We start from the raw sequence: 24,852 nt of genomic DNA, 5'->3' as shown, positions 1-24,852 counted from the left end.
AACACGTTGAATGAATGAAGGCTTACAAAACAGCATGGTTTGTATTGCATCTTTGTAATATAATTGTCCTTCCTGAAAGAAATTCATTGAAATCATCAACACAGGTTGAAAACATTAAAATATTTCAGGGTAGGAAGGTTCTTTGTAAAAAGGCGATTCCACCAAAGCTGACTGTAGCACCTGTATAATAGAAAAGAAGTGGCTCTTAAGGGTTACAGTATGAGCTACACACACACACACACACATGTACACCCCATCACACACACACACACACACACACACATGCACACCCCATACACACATACACACACACACACACACACACACACTGATATCATGGCACATATGCCTATACAAATTAATAATTACTATAAAAATTAAATATTTAAACTATTTTAAGAATAAACATTTTACTGAATCTATTTTATGTGCTACAGTGAAAGCATATTTAATTGGATAAATCAGATGAAGTACTTATTAAACTATTTTATTATTTAGTTTCTATTACAAGAAATATTGATTAATATTAAATTTTTATATTGTTGCTATTTGTACTGAGTAACACACAAAAATACACGGGTCTATATCTGTATAATAAATAGATAAAATACTAGCTATTCAAATTTTCTAAGAAATGAATATTGAAGAAAATATATCAGTATTTGAAGACCAAAGAGTTACAAATAAAAAGTCTTTCTTTTTTGTGTGCTTTTTTAACTTTTTTAAATTTACATTTCAAATGCTATCCCCCATCCTGGTTTCTCTTCCAGAAACCCGCTATCCCATCCCCCCCCCCGCTTAGATGAGGGTGCTCCCCCAACCACCCATCCACTCCCTGCCTCCTCCCCTCTTTGACTTTCTGACTCTTTTTCCTGAATATTAGATATTCATATAGAAAATGTTTTATTGTACATTTTAATAAGTTTAATATGAATAGCTTTAGATACTGAGGAAAGCTAAAAGTAGTACACAATCTTTCTACCTAGATATCTTCTACATCGCCTTGTGCTATATAACTTATTGTCTGGACAGATGTGCTATAGATTCCAAGATACAACAAGTGCCAAAACAGATTACTATACTCACCAAACACTTCATTTGTTCTAGATGGAGAAAATAAGACATTCAATGAAAAATTTGAAGGAATATATTCTAATATTATTTACAAATATATCCATGGATAATGTGCTGGAAGGCAAATTCTAGCCTATAAAACCTAACTACATTCAAGAACATACATGGAAAAAAATAACAGACCATCAAAATCAGAAAAAGAGAAGTGAACACACATGCTATATATGAACATACACATGCACACACGCATGCACGCGCGCGCACACACACACACACACACACACACACACACACACACAGGCTCAAGCAACCATAACAATGGCAACAACAGCAACAAAATAACAGCAATCTACAAATACTACTCAGTTAAAGCTGTGGACCGGAATGTTCTCAACTCACCAACAAATGATATAGACTATTTGGAATGGTGTCCTTTCTCTAATTTCTTTCTCAGCCTGTTTATCCTTTAAGTAGACAGACTACTGATTTGTTTGTGTTAACTTAATATCCAGTTAATTTGCTGAGGTTGCTTTTCAGGTTTAGGAGATCTTTGCTGGAATTTTTGGGGTCACTTAAGTATAGTATCATGTCATCTGCAAATAGTGATGTTTTGACTTTTTCCTTTCCAATTTGTGTCCCTTTGCTGCTTATTGTTGTCTGATTGCTCAGCTAGGATTTCAAGTACATAACGGATAGGTAAGGAGAGATTTTTGACAAAGCAACTAAAACCATCCATCCAATGAAAAGAAGACAGCATTTTCAACAAATGGTGCTTGTTCTACTGGAGGTCACATTGTAGAAGAATGCAAATTGACCCATTCCTATCTTCTTGTACAAAGCTCGGTCCAAGTGGATCAGAGACCTCCAAATAAAACCAAATACACTGAAACTAATAGAAGAGAAAGTGGGGAAGATCCTTGAACACATAGACATAGAGGAAATTTTCTTGAACAGAACATCAATGGCTTATGCTCTAAGAGCAAAAACAGAGATGTGGAACTTCGTAAAATTGCAAAGCTTCTGTAAGGTGATGGACACTGTCAATAGGACAAAATGGCAACCAATAGATTGGGAAAAGATCTATACCAACACTATATCCGATAGAAGGCTAATATTGAATAAATACAAAGAACTCAAGAAGTAAGATGCCAGAGAACCAAATAATCCTATTAAAAATCGGGTACAGAGGTAAACAATGAACACTCAACCTAGTAATATCAAATTTCCAAGAAGCACATAAAGAAATGTTCAACATCCTTCGTCATCAGGGAAATGCATCAAAACAACTCTGAGATTCCACGTCACACCAGTCAGAATGGCTAAGATAAAAAACTCAGGTAACAGCAGATGCTGGTGAATATAGGGAGAAATAGCAATACTCCTCCATTGTTGGCGGGATTGCAAACTGGTACAACCACTCTGGAAATCTATCTGGAGGTTCCTCAGAAAATTGGACATAGTACTAGTTGAGGACCAACCTATTCCACTCCTAGGCATATACCCAAAAGATGCTAAAACATATAACAAGGAAACATGTTCCACCATGTTCATAGCAGCCTTATTTATAATAGCAAAGAACTGGAAAGAACTCAGATGTCCCTCAACAAAAAAAAAAAATGGATACAAAAAATGTGGTACATTTATGCAGTGGAGTTCTACTCACTTATTAAAAGCAATGAGATTCTTAGGCAAATGGATGGAACTAGAAAATATCATCTTGAGTGAGGTAACCCAGTCATAAAAGAACACACATGGTAAGCAGTCACTGATAATTGGATATTAGCCTGAGAGCTTGGAATACCTAAGAAACAAATCACAGACCACATGAAGCTCAACAGGAAGGAAATCTAAAATGTGGATACTTCAGTCCTTCTTAGAAGGGAGAACAAAATATTGATGGGTGGAAATACAGGGACAAAGAGTGGAGCAGGCACGGAAGGAAAGATTATCTAGAGACTGACCCACCTGGTGATTCATTCCATATGCAACCACCAAGCCTAGTCACTATTGCTGATTCCAAGAAGTTCTTGCTAACAGGAGTCTCATATGGATTTCTCCAGAGAGGCTCTGCCAGAACCTTACTGATACAGATGAGATTGGTTTATTATCCAATAGACTGAACATAAGGACCCAAATGGATGAGTTAGAGAAAGGACTGAAGAAGCTAAAGGGGCTTGCAACTCCAGAGGAAGAACAATATCAACCAACCAACACCCCCCCCAATACTCCCAGGTATTAAACCACCAAACAAAGAGTACACATGGAGAAAAACCATGGCTTTAGCTTCATATGTAGCAGGGGAGCAGGGGATGGCATTGTGTGACATCAAATGGAGAAGCTTTTTGTCCTGTGAAGGCTCCTTTCCCCAGTTTAGGGAAATGCCACGGTGTTGAGTCGGGAGTGGGTGTGTGGGAGTGGGCTCATCTTCATAGATGCCAGCGGAGCAGGGGGTGGGGTGGGATAGGGGAAATGAGATAACATTTGAAATGTAAATATATTAAATATCCAACAAAAATAAATAAATATTAAGAATTATTTACTATCTCAGAATACAATTAAAAAGCCAGGCTGGCAGGCAGTGTGAATTTGTATGTGTTCAAGCACCAGGAGGGATATATACATGAACTCAGTGCCTATGCTGACACTTGGTAATGGTTTTCGCTTCAATTTTTTTATTTGATTTGGTTGCTCTGATGTATCATCTTGACTATGTACTACATTTTTCTAGTAACTTATGCAATATAATATCTTCTCATGAGTTTATTAGTAATATTTTGATTAAAAATGACCATTTAAATATTGTGTATTTTTTCTTTTGTGTTATTTGGCTTTTCAGTTGATGAATAAAATCTAGATAAGAAAGTTTGTCAATAATAAAAATGATACAGACTAAGAAAATTGGTGCAAAAGCAATACCATACCTTCTGCTGTATTTCATGCAAGTGGATATAAAAAAGGTATAGCAATTTTAATATTTAAAATCTAATCTTCAAACCTAAGTCAGTCAGAAAAGACAGCCACTGGTATTTCTTATATACTCATCAAAGGAAGAATCCAGGAGGATATTTTAACTCTTAACATCTATATCCCAAACACAAGGGCACCCGCGTTTGTAAAAGAAACACTTCTACAGCTGAAATCAAATTTGTATACACACACAGTGGCAGTGGGAGTCTTCAATCCCTCACTGTCACTGATGGAAAAGTCATCCAGACACAAACAAAACAGAGATATGCTGGAGCTTACGGAAGTAATGATCAAAATGGATCTGATACATATTTACAGGACACTTTACCAATGACAAATAAACCTTCTTCTCAGCACCTAATGGAACTTTTACCAACACACAGACTATTGGAACACAAAGTAAGTCTCAATAGATTCAAAAAAGTAAATATTAAAAACATGGAGAGATGTCATAACAACAACATTATAGCATACCTGAAAGCTTTAGAACAACCAAGAAATCGCAACCCAAATGAGTATATGACAAGGAATATTCAAACTCAGGGCTGAAATTAATAAAATAGAAACAAAACAAAGCAAATAATAAACAATATTTAATTGCAATGTCCCACAGTGAGGTTATGGGACCTGAAGAGACCACCTCCAATAGCCAAACAGGACCCACAGTTGAGGGAAGGGCATAACAACCAACCTATAAACTTTTTGACTCAAATTGGTCCTGTCTGAAAGAAAAGCTTGGATAAAAATTGAGCAGAGAGTAAAGAAGTGTCCCACCAGTGACCAACCCATTTTGATATCCATTACTTCGGCAGGCATCAATCCCTCACACTATTAAATACACTATGTTGTGCTTGCAAACAGGAGCCTAGCATAGCAACCCTCTGAGGAGACAGACTCTATTCAGCAGCATAATGAGACAGATCATATATCCACAGACAAACATTGGTCAGAGGCCAGGGACCCTTATGAAAGAGTTCAGGGAAAGATTGACAACCCTCAAGGAAATGGCAATGCCAGAGGAAAGCCAAGAATGTCAACTAAACTGGAATCATGGGAGCTCCCAGAGGCAGAGCCACCAACCAATGAGCACCTGGCACATATTTAGCATGGTACTATCTTGTATGGCCTCAGAGGGAAAGGCTATGCCTGATCCTCCAGAAACATGATGTTCAGGGTGGCAGGATACTATGTCAGGTTGAGGGAGGAGGCTGCCCTTTCAGAGGAAAAGGGGATGAGGGAGGGGGTTAAACTTTGCTAGGATGGACTGGGAAAGGAGGTGACTATTTTGTTGGAGGAAAGAAAAAAGAAAGGAAGGAAGGAAGGATGAATGGAGGGAGGGAGGGAGGGAAGAAAGTAAAAGAAAGAAAGGAAGAAAAAGGTTTTTATTTGAGAAAAGTCAATGAAACTGACAAACTGCTGTCCAAATTAACTAAAAGGAAGATAATGAATATATAGTTTAACAAAATTAGAAATGAAGGTTGAGAAACAAAATACCAAACAACACTGAGGAAATCTGCAGATTCATGAGGACACATTTTAAAAGTCGGTACTCCAATGAATTGGAAAATTGAAAATTAATGGATAATATGCTTGATACATACCATTACCAAAGTTAACTAAGATTACAGAAGCAATTTAAACAGATCTATTATCTCTACTAAAATAGGAACTGTCATTAAAAGTCTTACAATAACAACAAAGCACATAGGTATAGTGTTGTAGTGCATAATTCTATCAGTATTTCAAAGAAGAGTTAATGTCATTACTCTTCAAATTTTTCCACAAATAGAAATAGAAGCAGCATTGCTGAATTTATTTTATGAACACACAGTTACACTGATATGTAAACCAAATAAAGACTTAACAAAGAGAGAGAATTACAGTGCAGTATCCCTATAGATTTAGCTGCAAAAACACTCATAAAAACTAAAACAAACAAACATACAAAAACCACTTGCAAATTCTAAGAACACATCACATCAAATTCATGTTTTATTTTCAAGTAGGCTTCATCACAGAATTGGAGGAATAGTTCAATATATGTAAATCAGTAAGTATGATCTATTAAATGAACAAATTTAAGGACACATGATTATCTCATTAGGTGCAAAAACAACTTTTGACAAAATCCAACAGCATTTCAGCATAAAATCTACAGAGTTTAGGACTAAGAGAGGCGTACATGAACATAACAAAGGAAATTCATTTAATGCCCTTATAGAGAACATCAACCTAAATGGAAAGAAGTTGAAGCAATTCCAGTAAAATCTGGAAGAAGACAGCATTGTACACTCTTTCCATATTTATTGAATATAGTACTTGAAATCCTATAGCAATAAGACAATGGAAAATAATAAAGGGAATATAAATTGAAATGTTCGTTTATTTGAAGATAATATGCAAGCAGATATAAGCAAACACAAAACAAAACAAAACAACAATCATGCATCATCAATAACAAAAACAATAACAACAAAAACAGCCAAGAAATTTTTACAACTGATAAACACTTTCAGCAAAGTATCTAGATACTAAATTAACAGGCAGAAATCATGAAAACACAACTTTTATAATAGCCTCAAATAATACAAAATACCTTGGAGTATCTTTTACCAATTAGGTGAATGACTTTCATGATACAAACTTCCACTTATTTAATAAATTGAAAAAGATATCAGAAGATGTTAAGCACTTCCATACTATGGATCAGTAGGATTAATATAGTAAAAATGAGCACCCTATCCAAAATAATGTACAGGCTTACTAAATTCCTTATCAAAATTCCAACACAACTATTCACATACCTTGAGAGCACTGTTTTGTTATCCTATAGAAAAACAAAAATTCCAGGATAGCTAAACAATCTTGAATAATCAAAATTGAATGAAGGTATCGCCAACTCCAGTTTCAAGCTGTACTATAAATTTATAATAAAAAACAGAGACATTGATCAGTGGAATTGAACTGAAGACTTAGACATGACTCCACATACCTATGGACACCTACTTTTTGGTAAAGTAGGCATGCATATACACTGGAGAAAAGGTAGCATCTTCAACAAATGGTGGTGTTCAAACTGGATATCTGCATATAGAAGAATGGAAGTAGATCCATACATATCCTCCTGCAGAAAACTCAAGTCCAAGTGGATCAAACACCTCAGCATACATCAGATACATTGAATATAAAGGAAGAGAAAGCAGGTGAATAGCCTTGAACTCATTGGCAGAAGAGATCTTTAGAACAGAAGACTATTAGCACAAGCTCTAAGATCAACAATTACTAAGTATGACCTCATGAAACTGAGACTGTTCTGCATGGCAAAGAATAGCATCATTTGTAAAAGAGGTCAGGCTATAGAATGTAAAAAGACTTTTATTCCCTATACATGCTAAAGAAGGCTAACAGGTTAATATCCGAAACCTATAAAGAACATAAGAAACTAAATATCAAGAGAACAAACCAAATAAAAATGGAGTACAGATCTAAAGAGTGACCTCAAAATATGAAACTAAAATATTTAAAAACACCTTGATAAATGTTAAACATCCCTAGCAATGAGGGAAATGCAAATCAAAACTACTTTGATACTTCATGTTACACTCGTCAGAATGACTAAGATCAATAAAACATGGAGAGTTTCATGCTGACTAGGATGAGGAGTATGAGAAACACCTACCCGTGTTTGGTGAATAAAAACCCATACATCCAGAATGGCAAGCAGTGTGGCAGTTCCTTGGGAAGTTGGAAATTATCCATTCCAAGATACAACTATTCCATTTTTGGACATTTACCCAAGGAATGCTTCATCTTACTTCAAAGAAACTTTCTTGACCAGGTTCACTGCATCTTTATTCATAAAAGGCAGATACTGGAAACAACCTAGTTCTTTTCGTTGAATGAATAGATAAAGAAAATATGGTTCATTTACCCAATGGTAATAACTCAGTCATTGAATATATAAGCATCATGAAACTTGCAGGCAAAGGGGAGGAACTAAAAAATATATTCTGAGCATATCACTCAGAAAGATGAATAGAGTATGTATTCACCTATGTGTAGTTATAACACATAAGCTTTTAATTCAATCATAACCATTCTATAAACCACAGAGCATAAGCATATATTAAGTAACTAGAGGAATTACATGGATCTTGTCATGAAATAGAATAGATAATTGTGGGTAAAGGGGTATGCTGGAATGGAGACGAAGTGGAAAAAAAGGGTTGTGAGAAGAGACACAGGGAGAGACAGCTAAATGTAAACTCATTTGTAGGGTACTATGAAAACATAACAAACTAGTAATTTAGTAAAATGTATACATATAAGTTTATCAAAATGGAATAATGTGGAAGACTAAGTTCCAACTGATTATCTTTTGTCAACTAAGAAATATTTTAGTACTGGCTTTAGGTTTCATTTAATAGAATTGTTAGCCAAATGGCACCTACAATAATCCCTATAGGTTGCTTTCCATAAACTGGGAAAGCATGGCCTATTTATTTGCTTCAGACAACAGCTCCACAACTAATTGTTCATGGATATGTCAAACCAGGTCCTATAAAGAGCATTCATCCTTATGTTAGGTATAATAATATAATCTGAAAAATCTCAAAATAGATTCATAAACACCAAGTCAGTCATAAACTCCTTGATCTAGAATTCTGTACTGCCTGCAATACATGCCAAGACAACCAATTCAGGACGGGCCTCATGTTCAATGGTCAGGAACAATTGGTCAACATATAATGATCTCTGTGTGTGTGTGTGTGTGTGTGTGTGTGTGTGTGTGTGTGTTGAGTGTGTGTTGATTGTTTACTTGGTTGTAGCACCATATAGTTAATCAAGTGTTCCCAGAAGCAAAATGCTTAGAGAAGTCATTGCTGTAGCTTCTCTTCCTATTTGTTCTGATAAAAATAAATAAAAAATAAAAACAACAACAACAAAAAGCTCAGACACAAACAACTTATGGAGAAAGGAATAATTTCAGCTCCCAAGTTTAGTATATAATCTACCACCTGGGAGATGTCAAGGTATCTGGAGCTTGAAGAGACTGATCATATCGCATCTTCAGTTAAAATTCAAAGAATGATGAATGGTGCTACCAAATCAGCTTCTAGATTTTCTTTCTTCCTTCCTTTCTTTCTTTCTTTCTTTCTTTCTTTCTTTCTTTCTTTCTTTCTTTCTCTCTTTTTCTTTCTTTCTTTCTCTCTTATCTAGTCAAAGAGCTAAGGACAGAGAATGATGTCACCCATTTTAGGATGTGAATTCATATCAATTAACCCAATCAACCTAATACCTCATAGGCATACTTAGAAACTAAACAATTCTTCACATGTGTCACTGGGAAATCATCATCTGGGTGATTTCAGATTCTATCAAATTTGCTGGCTGCTTTAAGATTCTTCCAGTTTGACACCCTTCGAGATGGACCTTATTATTGAACTTGTGAGAGAATGTGCCCCATTTTTCCTTAATTTGCTTTTGTCAAGGTATTTAATTACATCAATAGTAAAGTAGCCAAGATATTTCTATAGGTAACTCACAGAGAAGAGTAAAGTGAAAGAAAGGTCATAGTTATTCATCAAGCAGTTGAGTACTAATCTAGAAATCTTTCAACAAATGGAAAAATCATGTATTTTATTAAGTCCAAGAAAGTCATCTGAAACATATGATCAAGGGCAGAGGTCTAAGTGTGGGATTACTAATTGGACATGTTCTTGATTGAACAAATACTGATATCTCTATTTTTTCCATGCTTTGAAAAAGGAGCACTGAGTCTGTGCGGAAATTAGCTTACAAATAATTTATTTAACTCTTTTATACATAATTTTAAAAGTATGATTCGAATTCGTTTTAAAATTATGAGAATTTTATGTTTGGACTTTCCTCATCATAACAATGTTTTGTTCAAAAATAATTGTAGATTAAAAACAAAAAATAATGATTTGATTTTACATTTTACTATGTTCTTTTTTTAATTGGATTTTTATTTACATTTCAAATGTTATCTTTTTTCCCTGGTTTAAGCCCCTACTCCATCATCCCTCCCCCTGCCTTTATGAGGGTGCTACTGCACCCACTCACCCACTTCTGTCTCCTTGCCCTGGCATTTCCCTACAGTGGTGACATGGAAACTTCACAGGACTAATGTCCTCTCCTCCCATTGACAAGGCAATCCTCTGCTGGCCATATGAGGCTGGAGCCATGGCTCACTCCCTGTGTACTCTTTGTTTGATGTTTAGACTCTGGGAACTCTGGGGGGTCTGGTTGGTTGGTATTGTTGTTCTTCCTATGTGGTTGCAAACCCCTTCAGCTCCTTCAGTCCTTTCTCTAACTCCTCCATTGAGGTCTCCATGCTCAGTCTGATGGTTACACTCAAGCATCCTCATCTATATCAGTAAGGCTCAGGTAAAGCATCTCAGGAGACAGCTATATAAGGCTCCTGTCAGCATTCACTTCTTGGCATCAGTAATGGTGTCTGTATATGGGATGGATCCCCAGGTGGGGTAGTCTCTGGACGCCCTTTCCTTCAGTCTTTACTCCATACATTGTCTCTGTATTTCCTTTGGACAGGAGCAATTCTGAGTTAAAAATTTGGAGATGAGTGGGTGGCTCCATCCCCCCTGAGCATTGACTTCTAATGATGCTATTACAGTATAAACTTAAGAAATTAAAACTGATATGTACAGTTCTTGTGAAAATCTTGACACCATTTTATCACATTTTAAACTAAGCATAATTAGTATCTTTGCTCATTCTTCATAATTTGTTTAAATATAATGCTTTATATCAAAATGCATGCTTTTGAAATCATTTAGAACATGAATCATAATTGCTTCCCCTAACTTTAATTTGATGAATAATTCTGGATGAGAAAATACTGAGTCATAAAACTGATATCAAAATGGTTTCCTAACTTTATCTAAGTGAGGAGACAATGCTCTCAATGCAAACAAGTGGGGTCAGAGAGATCCAATTTACACAATTATATTTGTAGCAGAAAGTATGAAACAATTGAAGAATGTTAACTTTTTATAAACCTCAAAGGTTAGCAGAATATTACAAAGAGGCCCTGCTTGAAGTATTGAAGCAACATTTGTTTAGTTTAAGATGTTTCAGCAAAACTTACAAGATTCACATGAGTCTATGTATGACATGAAGAAGGTAGTACATGATGGAAGGTGCAAACACTAGAAACTCACTGTACAAACAACAACAACAACAACAACAACAACAACAACAACAACAACAACAAAAAACCCTCAATAGCAAGTAGTTTTTGTTATTTGTTCTTATTAATCATTCTATTCGTTTACATCTCAAATGATATCCCATTTCCTGGTTACCCCTCTTTAGGTCCCTCATTCCACAACTTCCCTCTTCTCCCTCCCCTTTGCCACCATCAGGTTGCTCCCCAACCCATCAACCCTCTCCCGCCCCAGCCCTCTAGCACCCCCCTATGCTGGAGCATCAAACTTCCAGAAGCCCAAAGACCTCCCCTCGCATTGATGTCAGACATGGCATTCCTCTGCTACCTATGTATCTGGAGCCATGGATCCCTACCTGTACACTGCTCATTTGGTTAGCTAGACCTTGGGAGCAGTGTGTGGTAAGGCAACTGATGTTGTTTTTCCTGTGGGGTTACAATCCCTCTCAGCTCCTCAGTCTTTCTGCCAGCTCCCCTTCCTGGCCTCTGAGTTTAGTCTGGTGGTTGGCTCCAAACATCAACATCTACATTGGTTTGTTGCTGGCTGAATGTCCCAAGGACCAGCAGCACCAGGTTCCTGTCAGCAAGTACCTTTTTTGTTATTCTTAAACTTATGCTAAAAATATCTACATACACATTATAAGAAAAGGGTTAAAAATATCAAATATACAATATAACTCTTAAAAAAGACACTTTTAGGAAAAATCTTTTTAGAAAACATTCAGTTCTACACTACAGTGAATACTTACTGTCAATATAGTGAATTCAGTTAAAGGAAACAAAAAAGCCTACAATATTTAAAACATTGGTTAAATTAAATATTAAATTATATACATATATTATATGCATATAATTGGAACTAAAACTTGAAAATGCTTTAAATACAGCAAATATTTCAGCTATTTATTGTTCTAACTGACACTTTTTAAATACTCAAGAAATAATGATTATTACACAAGATCAAATAGAGTAGTGAAGTTTTTCCTCTGAATGTTTAGCAACATAATTATGTGAATCTTGTCTTATTTTACAGTTTTACAATAGTGTCTTTATTGCTTTTTATTGTATGTAGTTGGTTGTATATGTACCATATTGTACTTTGGGAGGTCAGAGGACAACTTGAGGTAGCTGGTTATCTATTTTTATCATGACAGTCAAAGTGATTAAAGTCAGGTGGTTAGGGTTGCCCCACAAGTAAAAACTCACTGAGCCACCTTACAGGGCAAAGAAGCTCTGGCTGATTCACTGGGTAGAAAAATTCACTTAGGAGTACAATCCAAACAATCAAGTGAAAGGCTTCACATTAAAAACTTTAAGACACAGAAGAAATAAATGGAAGAGACTATCAGAAGACAGAAAGGTATCCCATGCTCATGGATCAGCAGGATTCATGTGATAATAGCCATCCTACCAACAGCAACCTACAAACTCAATGCAATCCACATAAAAATTCTATTACATTTCCAATCTAGAAGTATCATAATCCCTGACCTTAAATTGTACTATAGACCTATTGTAATAAAAATTGCATGGCATTAGCCCCAAAACTGACACACTGAACAATTTCAAGAAATTGAAGACCTAGACACAAATACATACACACACACACACACACACACACACACACACACACACACACACACACATATATATATATATATATATATATATAATATAAATACACACAGGAAAAGAATAATACCTTCAACAAATAGTGCTAGTAAAGCTAGTTGGTTATATATAAAGGAAATCCATATTTATTATCCTGCATAAAATTCAACTCAAAGTATATCAAGGACTTCAACATAAAACCAGATATTCAGGACCTCACAGAGGAATGGAAAATAGTCTTAAATTATTTCTCCAGAAAAAGATTTTCTTAAGAAGATAAGGAAACTATAGGCTCTAAGAACTACAATAATAAATGGGGCTGCATAAAGCTGAAAAGCTTAATAAAGCAAAGGTTGTCATAACATCTGATTGGGGACTAGTATCTACAATATAAAAAGTATTATAAAAGGAAAGAAATAAAAGAACATAAAGAAGGAAGAAGGAAGGAAAGAAAGAAAGAAGGAAAGAGAAAGAAAGAAAGAAAGAAAGAAAGAAAGACAGTAAAGATGCCAATAAAAAATAGGGTTCAGAGCTCTACAGAGTTCTCGAAAGATGAAACAGAAATGGCTAAGAACCACTTTGATAAATGTTCAATATACTAAGTCATCAAGAAAAAACTACTTTGACATTTCATCAAGAACAATAAAAAATGGCCATTCATACTTCCAAGAATGTATATTAAGAAGAAAACTCATTCATTGCTGCCAGGCATGCTAATTGTACAGTCACTATAGAAATCATGTGTCAGTTTCTCAGGAAACTGGGAAGTGATCTATCTCCAGATCCAGCTATATAACTCTAGGCTTATATCCAAAAGACGTTTTATTGCAGAGACACTTTCTCATCCAGTTCATCCCACTATATTTACAAGAACCAGAGATTGAAAACAGTATAAATGGTTATCAACAGAAGAAAGGAGAAAAAATATTTTATATATACACAATGGAATATTGTTCAGCTGGTAAAAAAACAAAACAAAACAAAAGAAATGAAATTTAAAATAAATCAATGAAGCAAGAGACAAAAAAAAAAAAACAAAACGCCCTTAGTGAGGTAATCCAGACCTGGAAAGGCAAATGTGGTATTTATTTGCTTGTATTTTGATATTAGCTATTAACCTTTGATAATCAGACTCTAGTCTGTACAAAACAAACTCTGTATTTACAGAGTTTGAGAATTGAATAAAAACTTGGGGCCAGAAATATCCCTAGGAAGGGAAACTTAGTTAAGATTGATAGTAATTAATTTACAGGGCTTCCTGCGACTTAAATGGGATGATTAAACCAGAAGGAGAGGGGAAGAGTTTGGTAAATGAAGTAGTAAGTAAGAGGGCTAAAACTAAGGACAATTTGAAGGGTTCAATGGAAATGGTGTAAGATTTTGAAAATATATTAATGTATGAAATAAATCTAAATGAAATCACCAAATAAAAGGAGAAATAAAGTCCCAGTGGACAACACTTGCCAGGAAATGGAACTTGCTGTGAGAGAAATGGGTTACATCTAAATGATTTGTTGAACAAAGAAACTGTATCGAAACTACAAACAGCCCAGACTATTGTCAAGGCTATTTCTTGTTCTCCACACACAGACAGCAAGACCCTATCTCTGAAGACAAAATTTACATGAGTCTTTAAACACAGAGAAATTTGTTTGAGGCCTACAGATCAATGTTCACCCTTGTAGACTAGTGTTTATGGTACTAGAAGGTACTATGTGTCCTATGAGAGGACAAAGGTAAAATACTAATCTACAAGCCCTCCAGTCAGTAATGATGACCTACTTGAAAGAAAAGCTGGAGAAATTATGACACAAAATTGTGGGGGCAACCATTAGCCATCTGATTAAATTTAAGGCCTACTCCATGAGCTAGAAACCATGTCAAATATTGTCTGGGTGGTTGAGACTAGATATGCCATAGACCCAGGAGAAAAACAAATATAATTTTTCTAGGAAAAGAATGTGCAATAAAATGATCCCATATTATATTCTGTTATACTCATAGATCAGTGTCTTGCTCAATCATAATTAGAGCTGCTTTAATGTTCAGTAAATAAAAATAACTGGATAATGTGCAGAGAATCTTGGAACACTTATTGCGAAGTGGAATGTCTTGAGATCTGTATTCTCAGGGCACAGGAAATATGCATAACAGGAGCCAGAAAGACTGTAAGAGCTAATGAGGATGGGTGAGAGCAAAGAAAATGGCCTCTTGACAAACCAGGACTGACACACATGAAAACATTCAGAGAGTGTGACTGTGGACAAAGAGCCTGAACATACATAAGCCAGATGGGGTCCCAGTGGTGAGAAGGGAAGAGGACATAATACCCATTCTTACCCTGAAGCTACTCTAATTAATAATTGCACATGAGTGTTACTTTTCTCTTTTAGATTCTTACCTGGTATGCAAATTAAATTAAGGACAGGCTCCATGTCCAGCAGTGGATAGTCAATACAACGTGACCTAAATAGTATTTTTGGAGATGTGTGTATATTTGTTTAGTTAGTTAGTTGGTTGGTTTCTTTCTTTTTCTTTTATTTCGTTTTGTTTTTTATTTTTGTTTTATTTTTGTCTCATAGTATTTGTCTGGGCATTCTTTTAACCTTACAGGTCATTTGCATATATATATGTATGTGTATATATATATATATATATATATATATATATCTCCTTTCATGAGGTTTATGTTCATGCAAATGTGTGTATCTCTGATTCTATATATGTTTCTTGTGCTTTTTTGGTTCTTTTTTTTTTTTCGGAGCTGGGGACCTAACCCAGGGCCTTGCGCTTCCTAGGCAAGCGCTCTACCACTGAGCTAAATACCCAACCCCAGTTTCTTGTGCTTTTTATTTGGCTCTTTTGTTTACTGTTCATTTTTTTGTCCGATTCAGATGTGTTTGGTTTTGTTTCACCTTATTCATTAGTCAATATTCTTACTGTTTTAGGGTACCTGCTTGCTTTGTAATGAGAGGGAAAGCAAGAAAGGGAGTAGAATTTGGTGAGTGGAGATGTGGGAGGATCTGGAAGGAGTTATGAGAGGAGAAACCATAATCAGAATATATTCTTTGAAATTAGAAAAGAATAAACTAGGATTAATAAACACACTTAGGTCCAGCCATGAATGTTCTTTGGTTGGTGGTTCAGTCTCTGAGAAACCAAGGGTCTAGGTGTGGTGACTCCGTTAGTCTTCCTGTGGAGTTCCTATCCCCTTAGAGGCCTCAATCCTACCTCCTGTTCTTACCCAAATGTCCCCAAGCTCCATGTGCTATTTGGCTGTGAGTAGTCTGCATCTGTCTCAGTCAGCTACTGGGTAGAGCCATGCTAGTAAACAGAATATGATTAATAGTGTTAGGGATCAGTGCATGACAATGGAACGGGTTTCATGTTGTGTTGGGTGTTGGTTGGCCATTCCATCAGTCTCTGTTCCACCACCTCCCTAAATTTCTTGTAGGCAAGATCAGTTTTGGATTGAAAGTTTTGTGGGTGGTTGTCCCTATAGTTCCACTGTGGTCCCTGACTGACTACCTGAGGTGGCATCTTCTTTAGGTTGACATCCCTAAAGCTGTGAGTCATAGCTAAAGGATCCCCCCTCCACACACACACACACACACATTGATTCTTGGGTGCCTCCCTTTTCCCAAGTCTCTGTCTCATCCTGGAAATGAGCCCCACCACAATCAATTGCAGATTTCTATTCATTTTCAGGGCCATCTGGCCATATCTCTCTTGTCCTTCCTCACACCTGATCCTGCACTTTCCCCAAGTCCCCTCTGAATTCCCTTTCCCACCTAGGTCCCTTCCTCCATGTACTACTTATGATTATTTTATTTCCCATTCCAAGTGAGATTCAAGCATCTTTGCTGTGTTTTCCTTCTTGTCTCGCTCAATTGTGTCTGTGTAATGTAGCATGGGTGCCTCTCTGCACATATGTAGCAGATGTGACCCTTGGTCTTGAGGTGGGACAAGATCTACTGGAACAAGGGCTATGCCAAATGCTCTTACCTATATGTGGAATATGCTCATCTAGCCTGGCTGTCTTTTCTGTCCTCAGTGGGAAAGGATGTACCTAACCTCACAGAAACTTGATGAGTTAGGATGGCGAGGACACCATGGGATCCCCACCTGTTCAGAGGTCAAGGGGAGGGAGGAAGAAAAGTATTGTAGAAGGGAGTGACCTGGAAAGGACAGTGTATGGGATATAAAGTAAGTAAGTAAAATAATAAATAAATAAATAAATAAATAAATAAATAAATATGCATAGTAAGCATTTTAAGTGGGAAGTTTTTATGTGATCCTGCTCTTGTGATTTTTATGTTCTATTTATTATATGGCACAGATATTTACTGTGTTTATATCCTAACAGTGAATGACAAAATTGTGTATCTTTTGAAAGAGGATGTGATCAAGGAAATTGGTGGTGGAGACCATTCTTTAATTCATTCATCCAGGAAACACAAGAGAGAAGGCAGAATGAAGGGAGACCAAGAACATGATCACAACAGTTAAGAAGTATACAGATTGCAAATTATGCAAATATATTCAACGTCTTGTAGAAACTAAAACGGGCCTATTTATGAATACATGGAAGAAGATGTTATTAATTATACTGAGAAAATTAAGGTGTTTGGTTATATTAAAGGTTAATTGAAGATGTGAAATACATAGGATGTTGTATTTGAACATGATAAGCAAATTTTTGTAGTTTTGTGTATGTACTGTATTACATGTACATACTGTGTACTCAGTGTACCTTATGAATTACAAATTTAGAATTATGACAGGGTATGAAGGAAATGAAGGAAGTCTCTACAGGATGAGGTCTTCTTTAATGGAAAGTGTTGTGTGATAAAAAATAAATAAGACTAAATTGATATATGTAGGACATCAACCTACAACGTAGGAGGGATGGAGTTTATTTGCAGTTGTGGCATTGTACTATTTTCAGTGTGTCATTTTTCTCTTCCTTATTAAATGCTTGAGAGTTTCAAAAGCCAGAAAGATATGGCATGATGCTCATGGTAGTCATGTCTGTTTGTGTTGATCTGAAATGCAAACATACACACACACACACACACACACACACACACACAATTACAAGTAGAATCATTCATACACATGTAGACACATTTATATATGAAACAGACTATGTAAAAATTAAATGAAAAAATTACAGCAATTTCAAAATGATAATATTTTAGTAAGAGGTAAGATGATAAAGTGCAAGTGACAACATTAACTTATCAAAGTGGCGAAGATATTGTAAGGCTACCACTTCTGGGTATTTAGAGGAGAGGAGGTGGATGATGATGTACATTAAGCTAGGGAAATAAAAATAAGTAAGGTAGGTTGACCAGATAACTGATTATATCAGGTGAAAGAGTAAACTTCTTATCCAGTTTTAATCATACAAGTTTTAAATCCCTATTGCGCATCTGAATGGAAACACTTTATATTGTTTAGTTAGATTTCTTTGGTCACAGAAACCCTGAAGAAAAAGACATATATTAGTAGAATTCTTGAATGAATACATGGATATACATTGAAATCAGGATGAATGAGATGGCTTACAGATTGGTAGAAGGCAAAATCAGAGTTGTTTGGAAATACAGATGATAAAACTATTTTGTTGTGAAGAAGATGATATGGAAGAACTAAGAAAATGAAACTGCACTTGGCTAAACATAGTTTTCTTTGTATCCAGCCAATAGTTCCTGTCAAATAAGAAGTCACTGTCAGTGGAGTTTCTTGCTGCCCTGAAATATTGGACTCTAAAGGAACCATTGGCTTTGGAAGGCCAGATGGAAATAAGAACCGTTACTATAATTATTCCCATGAAGGGTAGTGCTATTTGGGGTTTTACATCAATTTATATTTCTTCTTAGGGTATCTAGGCATTTTAAAACCTGAGAGTTTTTTCTCTTATTTTCCTTTAAATCTCCCAGTGAAAAAATATGTTTCATCCATTTTTTTTTGTGCTGTCTGATGGTGTGAGGCAATAAACAAGGCTATCAGTACCAGATTGTGATGTGTTATCTCAACATAAACTATCTTTCTGATTATAGGAGAGTGTTTAATTATGTTCAAAACAGTTCCCAAAGTAAATATAATAAAAATGCTTAGTGTCTACTTGTGTTTAAATAATAAGAAAATTGTCAAGTGAAGCTTAGATTATTCTTCTCACTTTATTTAGTGAGAAAGGGTATGGAAATCAAAGCCTATCATTTTCCACTATTGAAGTATGTATGTCTTAGATGGATAAACAAAAGAAAAAATCTAATTCAATTGACTGCATTAAGCAAAAAAGCTTTCTTTCTAGTACTTTCAATTATGGCACTTTTCTGCAAGTAAAATACAGTAAATCCTAAAACACAGTTAAGAATTAATCGCTTTGAGATATGTTGGCAAGGCTACAAATCAAGTTGTGGGTCTTAGACATCTGAGATAATATTTTCTATTTCTTTTACACCCCAGGAAAAGTAACTTCTTAAGTAGAGACTTTCATAATGAAATTTAAGGTCCATGCAATTTATATCAGATTACCTATTATCCAGTCCATAGACATGCAATTTTACATCTTTGAATATTTGAAAAGCACAAAGGCATTACATCTCTGCTGGAAATCATGAATGTTAATGACTTATTAAAAATACAATATATTATTTAGGATTATTTTCTGAGGGTTGGTTCAAAGCATCACATTAATAGGAATCAATTTTAAATCAGGGGAAGGAGAAAGAACAATATGCCTGGGGCTAAAAATGAAAATCTCTCTCTCTTCCTCTCGCTCTCCATCTCCCTCTCCCTCTTTTCCTCCCTCCTTTTCTCCCCTTAGCCCATCCTTCTTCTCCCTCTACTCACCAATTAAACAATAGTTTATTTGTAGTTCCCCCTCTCCCCCTCCATTTCTTTCTCTCTCCCTTCCTACTTCTCTCTCTGCTCATCAATTAAACAATAGGTTATCCGTAATAGGAAAACAAAGGATAAGCCAGAATTTTTTGATGAATTTTTACTTTATTATTTTGAGATGGAGTCTTTCAATTAAGGTGTACTTTGACATTTTGGGACTAGACTAGGTGAGTAGTGAGCACTGAGGTCTTGTGTTTCTATTTCCCCAATTCTGGCATGACAGACATGTGTTGCTGTACCTGGCTTTTTAGCACTGAGTGATGACAATTTGTATTCACACTAGCATGCTTTTGTTCTTCCAATAGAGCCATCCATGTGACTGTACTATGAACATAGCATAAAGACTAAGGGTAATTGTCAAATTAGCTCCCAATCATGAGTGCTTTTAGTGACAAATATTGGGTTATTTCCAATGTCAAAATCAGATTTCCAAGAGAATCATTTCCTTTCACTTTACTGTGATTAATGGCTTAGCCTTTAACAACATGTCTGGAATACACTTTAATTTGCATGTAGTATAACTCATTTTTTTGTATGAAGATAATGACTGATTTATTAACTTGTACTTTTCAAATCTCCAACCCACCAAGTGTTGATAATTTAAGCAATAGTGAGCTGATTAATATTTAACTGCTGCATATTAACCATTTACAATTACACATTTATGCATTTAAAAGATTGGTTGTTTCAAGAAATATCATATAATTTATAAATATAGCACTTAACATTTTTCTGTTGGTTTCATACACATGGTGATTTTTGCTAAATTCGGGTTTGAAGGCCAATTATTATGCTATCAAATTTATTTCCAACATGACAAACATATGTTAGCCAGCATTTCACTTTTTATAATAAAAAAAATGAACACGAAAATAATAATACATGTTTGCAATATAAGTCATTTTAATGGAATTGTTCATTATGTAGTTTTATTATATAGGTTCTTTTATATAAGTTATTTTTATGTTCAGCTATTTCATGACAATATCTGTATTTCAATAATCTACATTCCTCGATAATATTAGTCAGTAATTACAGACTTTCCTTTCTTATTTATTGCTTGATGGTCATTCAGTTTACTCAGAAAGGTTAAACTATTAAGGACAGTGTTTTTTTTTTATCCATATCCTCCTCAAAGTAAAATTGATCTTATGATGAAAACGAAATTAGTCACTTTGTATTGTGGTTTACTTCTTCTTTCTCCCTGATCCAAGACAGTGTACTTGCTATTGGTAAAGATGTGGAAACTCTTAGAAGAATGCCATCATTTTACATGGTGATAACCATTCAGGATCCTTTTTTAAAATATGTGTATCTGATTCTTTTGTGAATGGATAGATGGGCTAACCAACATTTTTAAATATTTTTTTCTGTTTTACTACTGTTATTTTAGTTAGAATAAAAAATAATATTTTGGTGTTGGGGATTTAGCTCAGTGGTAGAGCACTTGTCTAGCAAGCTCAAGGCCCTGGGTTCGGTCCTCAGCTCTGAAAAAAATATTTTGTTATGTGTATTTTTAGGCACAAATACCCATCACTTTTGATTATAGTCAGCCCATTATTATCCATTTTGATTCACTCTGCCCTCTCCTTTCTCCTTTCATATATTTCCTTTTCTGATTCTATGTTTTTAATAAACCCAACATGTACTAGGACAGGTGTCTTAAAAGGAAACACTTGTGTACTTCTTCCAGCTATTAATCTATTGAGAATAAATGGAATGGAATTTTCTCAGGAGTTCCATGTTAGAAAAAGAAAAGATTGAGGTCCAGGTTTCATGTCAATGTGGGAAACAGGGCTGACAATTTTCAGGATAGACTGGGAAACAACTGCCTAGTCAACAATGTATCAGTGAAGGGAAGGACTATATAGTTTATCCAATTTTATTCTGGTTAAGCCTAACCAAATATCAGGACACTGAAGATGGACTGAGCAAATGAACAGAGGTTTTAGATCTCTATTTTATCCTTATTAATGGACCCTAATTGTTTCTTTGAATGTTTATTGAGGATAAGTTGCAGAGTATTCTTTGTCAAGGTAGACATAGACTAGACACTGACCCTAATATTAGCAGTGACAATATACTTATCTATATGTATACATATCTGTGTGTGCCATATACATACATATACACATATATGCAGTTAAAGCTATATTCTGTGTATGAGAGGAAATGTGTTATGTATCTTTTCCCTCCACAATTACAGTACCATACATTTTACATTATATTATAGTACCACAATGTTCCTCTTCTATGTAAATGTATCCTTTGTTATGATTATTTTTTGCCATTGTCATCTATGTCTCTTTAAATTTGAATGAAATTCTACTTAAAACACAATGTTAGACCCTAAGACTTATAAGATCCTAGGATACAGGAGTAGTTAACACAACTTGAAAGGAAAAGGACAATTAAAGATATTTTCTGATTTTATTTCAAAAGCTCCCTTATCCAGAGTAAATAAGGGGGCCAAAGAAAGCTGCAGGGTAGAAGAGGTGCTATCATTAATCAAAGATTCTAGTTAACATGATATGATCCTTTTTGTATAAAAAATCACAGAAAAAATTTCCTACTAAGATGATGATGACTATAAGAGGTAGAACGAAGTGAATATCAAGGACTTGTATAGCAACAAATAACAGTAAAATGCTATATTATTTGGGGAAGATGACTGATCTGACATAGCTTATATGTGTTAGTAATGGATATCAGCACAGTTATAAAAGAACGTTCAGGATTCATACATTTCAGGGACTTAAATATGTCACTGTTGTAGCAAGAGATTATGACTTATGGCTCTATGAAGATTAACATGAGCCTCTGCATTACCAGAAGTCTCTCTAATTCAGAAGCCCCACATAATTCCTGCCTGCAGTTATGCAAGGCCTCATCAGAGTCCACCTAGCTTCTCCAAGATCATTCTCTCCCCTTGTCTCCACATCATTTCCCTTATAGTAGCCATGCTAGTACCCAAAACACCAACTTCCAGAATTCCAAAACCCTAGAATAAATACAACCAGAAACAACCAGTGACAACCCAGAAACACAAATGTCAAGCAGGCTGTCAAAACGCAAGCAGAGACACCCTACTATACTTGAGGACTTTCTAGTCACCAGAAGCACAGGCAACTCAGGCCAGGAGACCAAAAAGGAAAGAAAAACTAAGGGTAAAAGTTGGATCTAACAAATATAACATCAAATCAAAATCTAAAGGTATAATTACCCTAAACCCAGATGCCTAGACACCAGTGGAAGAACACAGTAAAGAATAGCCAGGGCAAGATGACGCCACTAAATCCCAAGTGCACTGGTGCAGCATTCCCTGAATATCCCAACACAGCTAAAGCTCGCAAATGACCTTAAAATGGACTTTATGAAGATGGTGGACTTCCTTAAAGAGAAAGTGAATAAGTCTCCTGAAGAAATCCAGGAAAACACAAATAAAAAATGAAAGCAAATGAATAAATCCCTTAAGGCAAAACAAACAAATACATCAAATGAATAAAAATGTTTAAGACCTGAAATGGAAATAGAAGCAATAATAAATACACAAAAGGAGAGAATTAAGAAGACAGAAAATTAAGATAAGCAACAGGAAGTACAACATAAGAATCAGCAACATATTATGAGTGATAGAAGAGAGAATCTCATGTTTAGAAGATGCAATAGAAAAAATTGATATATCAAAGAAAATGATAATCTACAAAATTCCTGATACAAAACATTCAGAAAATTTGGAACATTAAAAAGAAAAAATGTAAGAAAATACGAGTAGAAAAATCCAAACCCCAAATCCCAGAAAACCACGTGGAAATATTTAATGACAGAAGAAGAGTAGAAGGGATAAGTAAAGGCTGGCCATGAGTACATGGAGGGAAGGGGGAAGGGTAATGGGAAGAGAAGGGACAAAGGAGGTGAGCAGGGAAGAGAAGAGAACAAAGATCAAGAGAGAGAAAGAGGACAGTTCTCTGCACCCAGGTCCCGTGGGAGGGAGTGCTAAACCTACAGTGAGGCAGACACGCCTGGGAAACCAGAAGAGACTGCACTCTGCGCACGTCCAGACGCCAGAGGAAAACACCAAATGCCATCTGGAACCCTGGTGCACGGAGGCTCCAGGAAAGAGCAGCGCAGATCTTCTCGGTTGCTGCCGCCGCGGAGAGGACTTGGGCAGTACGCCAAGAGCACACTTGAGCCTCGGAGCCTCAGGTCCCGTGGGAGGGAGAGCTAAACCTACAGACCGGCAGGCACGCCTGGGAGACCGGAGGAGACTGCACTCTGTGCACATCCAGACGCCGGAGGAAAACACCAAACGCCATCTGGAACCTTAGTGCATAAAGAACTCCCTTAGAGAACAAGTAGAAGCCTACAGAGAGGAATCGCAAAAATCCCTGAAAGAATTCCAGGAAAACACAATCAAACAGTTGAAGGAATTAAAAATGGAAATAGAAGCAATCAAGAAAGAACACATGGAAACAACCCTGGACATAGAAAATCAAAAGAAAAGACAAGGAGCTGTAGATACAAGCTTCACCAACAGAATTCAAGAGATGGAAGAGAGAATCTCGGGAGCAGAAGATTCCATAGAAATCATTGACTCAACTGTCAAAGATAATGTAAAGCGGAAAAAGCTACTGGTCCAAAACATACAGGAAATCCAGGACTCAATGAGAAGATCAAACCTAAGGATAATAGGTATAGAAGAGAGTGAAGACTCCCAGCTCAAAGGACCAGTAAATATCTTCAACAAAATCATAGAAGAAAACTTCCCTAACGTAAAAAAAGAGATACCCATAGGCATACAAGAAGCCTACAGAACTCCAAATAGATTGTACCAGAAAAGAAACACCTCCCGTCACATAATAGTCAAAACAACAAACGCACAAAATAAAGAAAGAATATTAAAAGCAGTAAGGGAAAAAGGTCAAGTAACATATAAAGGCAGACCTATCAGAATCACACCAGACTTTTCGCCAGAAACTATGAAGGCCAGAAGATCCTGGACAGATGTCATACAGACCCTAAGAGAACACAAGTGCCAGCCCAGGTTACTGTATCCTGCAAAACTCTCAATTAACATAGAT

The sequence above is a fragment of the Rattus norvegicus genome, chromosome 5, assembly GCF_036323735.1.
Source record: "Rattus norvegicus strain BN/NHsdMcwi chromosome 5, GRCr8, whole genome shotgun sequence".
Lineage (NCBI taxonomy): Eukaryota > Metazoa > Chordata > Mammalia > Rodentia > Muridae > Rattus > Rattus norvegicus.
Note: the sequence above shows the minus strand (reverse complement) of the source record.